Source organism: Corylus avellana, chromosome ca7 (assembly GCF_901000735.1).
Source record: "Corylus avellana chromosome ca7, CavTom2PMs-1.0".
In the NCBI taxonomy this organism is placed as follows: Eukaryota; Viridiplantae; Streptophyta; class Magnoliopsida; order Fagales; family Betulaceae; genus Corylus; species Corylus avellana.
Genome location: NC_081547.1, coordinates 20,170,539 through 20,175,972, shown reverse-complemented (window position 1 = coordinate 20,175,972; position 5,434 = coordinate 20,170,539).

The following is a 5,434-nucleotide window of genomic DNA, read 5'->3' as shown; positions in this document are numbered from 1 at the left end:
ATGATTCTGGCAGATTGGTGAACTCTGCCAAGAAATCTGCAAGGACTTGGCCTTTGATGGCATTCCGAGGGATGTTTCAATATCAAACTGCCCGAGCTTGAATGCCCAATTTGCTCATCTTCCTGACAGATCTAGCTTCTGAAGCACATTTTTTAATGGATACTCGGTTAGGGCTTTGATTGAGTGGGCCTGAAAATATGGCCAAAGCTTTCTCGATGCAACTACTAAGGAAAAGGCCAATTTCTCCTTTTGCATATACCTTTCCTCGACTCCCCTAAAAGCTCGGCTAAAATATACCGGTTTTGTATGGCATCCTCCTCTCTGATTAATGATGCACAAACCACAATTGGGAACACGGCCAAATACAGGTACAACACTTCACCCTGGATTGTCCTGCTCAATAGAGGTGGTTTGGCTAGATAACTCTTCTGTTGCTCAAAAGCTTGTTCGCACTCCTCTGACCACTCAAATGCTTTTCTTAAGATTTTAGGGTTTAGGGTTCACACTCCTCCGACCACTCATTTGTCGATGGACCGAGAAATGAATCTGTTTAGTGCCGCAATCCTTCTCGTTAATTGTTGGAGCTTCTTGGTATTCTTTGGGGATTGTATATCCAGTACTGCTTGTATCCTTTCGGGATGGGCCTCTATTCCTTGATATGACACCGTATTCCCAAGGAACTTCGCCGATGAAACCCTAAAGGCACACTTGGCAGGGTTCAACTTCAAGCCATATTGCTTCAACGGCTTGAATGTTTCTTGCAAATCATCTGAGTGATTGAGAGGTAACACACTTTTGACCAGCATGTCATCTACGTATATTTCCATGTTTGTCCCAATTTGCTCCCTAAACATTTTGTTCACCAACCTCTGATAAATGGCCCTTGCATTTTTTAAGACGAATGGCATGACTTTATAGCAGTACAAGCCTCGGTCAATAATGAAGGCAATCTTCTCTTGGTCAACTTCATGCATGTAAATTTGGTTGTAACCAGAAAAAGCATCCATAAAACTAAGTAGCTTGTATCCAGCCATTGAATGCACCAACGAGTCAATTCGTGGTAGTGGAAAGCTATCTTTTGGGCATGCCTTGATCAGGTTGGTGAAGTCCACACACATCCTCCACTTCTACTCGATTTCTTGACCAACACCACATTGGCCAACCAGTCAGGATAGTATACATCTTCTATGAATCTGGCTAGCAGCAATTTTTCCATCTCTTCAGCGATGGCCATATTTCACTCGAGAGCGAACTTCCTCCTTTTTTGCTTCACCAGTTTTATAGCTAGATCTACATTTAGCTGGTTAACAATTTCTTTTGGGCTAATCCTTGGCATGTCTTCATGTGTCCATGCAAACACCTTCATGTTTTCCTGAAGAAAGCTGACCAAGCCTTCTCAGATTTCTGGGGTTAATCGTGAACTAATCTTCACAACTTTTCCTTCCCCCATCAGAACTTCTTCTAACTCCTCAGTTGGTGTTATGTGCTAAAATATCCATATTTTAGCCCCTTAATTTATATTTGTTAATCTCTTAGCTTTGTTAGTTTGTGCTATTTTACTTCCTTTTTTGTGTTTTTTATGTTTTTGTAGGTCATGGAAGAAAATGAAGTGTTTCTGGAAGTTCTGGGCTCAAAAGGGCAATTTGGGAAAATTCTGGAAGCTTTTGGATCGAGCACAAGACAATAGGATCGAGCGCATATGCGCTTGATCGTAGAAGACTTGCGCTCAAGTGCAAGAGACCAAGAGAACGAGCATAGGCGTGCACTTTCAGAAAGTTGTAAGATCGATCGCAGAGGTGCGCTCGAGCGCACCTCCCTTAGGATCGAGTGCACCCGAGGCGCCCAGTTTCAGAAAGAGGCTTTTCCACATCAGCTAGGGTTTTCCAAGTCCTAGTTGAACTAGGACTTAGACCTCCGATTGTATTAGGGTTTCTAGGGGCTTCTAGGGTTTTTCTAAGTCTATAAATAGGCCTCTAAATACAGAATTCAATACACAATCTCTAGGAGAAGAATTTATGGCTCTTCAAGAAGCGTTTTTCGAATTTATTTTTTTCCTTTTTATTTTCTTATGAAGATGTTTAGCATCAAATTTATGTGTAACTAAATACTTTAGTAGGGCTAGACTGAAGCGCTAATCATGTCTCTTTAATATATCAATATTGACGCCTATATGATAATCATATTATGATGCTTAACTTAATTATTTCATGCTTTATTGAATTTCTCATATGAATGTGTTTGGCCATCATATGCATGTGGTATGGATTAGTTATTTAAGTCAATTTGTGCGATCGAGTCCTGGGCTTAATAGAGTGAAAAAATATATCTTTGCGGATTCTTGGGATAATCAACATGGGGAACCGGAAGTATACACCCATGCCTTAGACCTCATGTGTTTATCGCTTTCCATTGAATTATGTTTTCTTAAAGAACAACTTAGTGTACACCTATGCTAAATCCTTTAAGAAATAATAGAATTAGAGATACACCCATGTCTAATTCGTTGGTTAGGGAGATCTATAGCTTAAGGAGTATACACTCATACCCTTAGGTTGGCAAACATTAAGTGATCTTGATATGATTGAAACATTGGCATATTGTTATATTATTTGAGTATGATTAGTGGAGAATATCAAGGCCCTACCTTTTATCTTTATTAAATCAAAAATCAATCTTTCATCTTGTTTTATTTGCGGAATTAATTTTAAGCATAATTTACACAATCCTCGTGGGAATGATCTCGTACTTGCACCCTATACTATTATTTTGATCTTGTACACTTGCGAGTTAAAACGTACATTTATTCCCCTATTAATTTAGGTGGATATTTGCGCAACAGCTAGCTCACCATTCGGCTTGCCCTCCATCTTGCTACACACGTTACTGATAGTTAAAGTAGCAGACCCCGAGGGTTTCTTTACCGATGTGTTATAGCTTTTTCTTAGTGCCACTTAATCTCCTTTTACTTCCCCAACCCCTTATTTGGTCGGAAACTTAATCTTCAGGTGGTAAGTTGAAGTTGCAGCCTTCAACATATTTAATGATGATCGCCCCATGATCCAATTGTAAGCAGATGGCCGTTCAATGACTAAAAAATCCACCGTTATAGTTGCTTGTTTAGGGCTTGTTCCTGCTGTGACAAGAAGAGAATCAGCCCGACCGGTTAAACATTCTCTCAAGCAAATCCTACTAGCAGTGATCCGAACGGTTTGGTCCTTTCCCGATCTATATTCATGTGTTTGAAAACCTGTCAATACAAGATATCGGCTGAGCTTTCATTTTCAACTAAGATCCGATGGATAGCGTGGTTAGCTACCATCATGGTCACCACTAATGCATCATCTTGGGGCATCGAAATTGGCTTCATCCTCCTTGAAGAATGATAGAATCATCGGATCTTTCTTTAAGGCTTTTGAGGGCCTTTCAAAAAGAAGAATCTCCTCTACATTCACCTTCCTCACATGAGCCTTCCTTGCAGATTTGGATTCTCCTCCGTCAGCTAATCCTCATGAGATTGTGTGGATCTCGACCATCACATCCTGATTCAAAGGATTCTATTGGTCATCCCGACCTCTCCTTAGCTCATCACACCTTCGCCTCTGCTCATCATGTCCTCGCCTAGGACCATCATTACATGCCTCTATCTGCATAGGCTGATTCTCTCGTGGGTTTCTTTCCCTCTCTCTTTCTTCAGCTAAGAATCTCACCAATCTACCATTCTTGGTGAAATTCTCTATCTCAAACCGGAAAGATATGCACTCTTGGTTGTGTGACCGTGGTCGTTGTGATAATCGTAAAACTTCTGGTTGTTGCGAATCTGAGGTGGAGCCCTTATCTTTGTTGGCCATAGGAAGTTTCGATCCCTTTTGATTTCCATGAATACTTCAGTTACACTCGTATTCAGTGGTGTCAATTTATGTTCCCGTTGATAAAATGGGGTAGCAACCTTCTATGCAGGTATCTTTGGGCTTCTGTTTCCAGCTTTTAAGAACTCCCTCTTCTTTCCCAATTCTCCAACTATCCTTCTGCTGCTGCTGGCCTCACCTTGGCCACCTTTCCCTTTTTGACTTTAGCAGGACATTGACGGTTTCTTCCTAATTCATGAACTCTTCTGGTTTGCTCATGAATTGGAGGAGAGTTGTAGCAGGTCTTCGAGCCAGCTCAGCCATCAATAGGCCTTTTGTTTTGATTATCCTCCAGGTTCTCCACACTCACCTTTTCCCGACTGAACCTAATCATGTAGTCTTTCAAGGACTCAAATTTTCCCTGAGTTAAAGACAACAAGTATGCATGAGCTTTCTTCCTTTTTCGAATCGCCAAGAACTGAGTCAAGAACTAGCGTCTGAGAAACTCAAAGTTGTCCACGGACTTAGGAATGAGCTTCCCGAACCATTCTCGGGCACTTCCTTTCAAGGTTAAAGGAAAAGTTTGGCATGCAATCTCATCGAGAGTATCATGGAGAACAAGGTGAGCTCGAAAACTCTCCATATGATCCTCCGGATCTCCATTCCCATCATATATGTCGATGTGTGGGACTTTGAACTTCTCGGGTAAAAGGAACCTCATCATACGATCGGTGAACGGCAAGTGGGTATTTTGCATCAGACCGTCCACAATAGATCGGTATGCTCCTCCCTGAGCCATCTGCCGAGCAATCTCTGCGTACTTGAGTTTCAAGTCCTTCACATCATCATCGACATTGTGAGTCTCTAGCTCCTTTTCTTTCGGATGTACAGAACCACCCTGCATGGTTTCTTTGAGATCTCGAGCGGAGCTCTCTCGATCATTCTCTCCTCGTTTGTCCTTGCGTCTCTCTTCACTTTCCCTATCCTTCCTCAGGGGGAGTCGGGAAATAAGATCCTTATAGGGTCTGCATCTCCTTAGACATACACTTCATATGATCCTCCAACGAGGCAATCCGACCATTCGGATCAACTGAGGTTCCAGGTTGTCCAGCGTGAATGATTTCTTCAAGACTATCTTGCTCCCGAAAGTCCCTTGAACGTGTAGTCACCATTTTGGATTTGTTTATAGGAAATGAGATAGCCTCGTTCCCATAGACAGCGCCAAACTATTGATGACAATTTTTTTAGGGATGACAATGTACGGAGTCTGAGAGATGCTAGTATGCAAAACAAGGAAATAGGATAGGAGCTTGACGGGGGGTGCCGGATAGCTACGATGCCTAAGTCAATTGATGATTCGAGAGAGAGAGAGCAAGTGAGCAAAATAGCTTGAGAGTGATTAACCCAATAGCTGGTTGGAACTTTTCTTTTATAGTCATCAAGTAGAGGTTGGTGTCACTGATTTCTCGGCCCCACATTCCCGAGTATCCACTGTGCGCAGTTCTGAAGTCATGGATAGTGGGGATCGTGGGTTATGTGTGTTAATGGTTTGGCCATGTTCGTATAGAATGTGGATGGCCAATCATTTC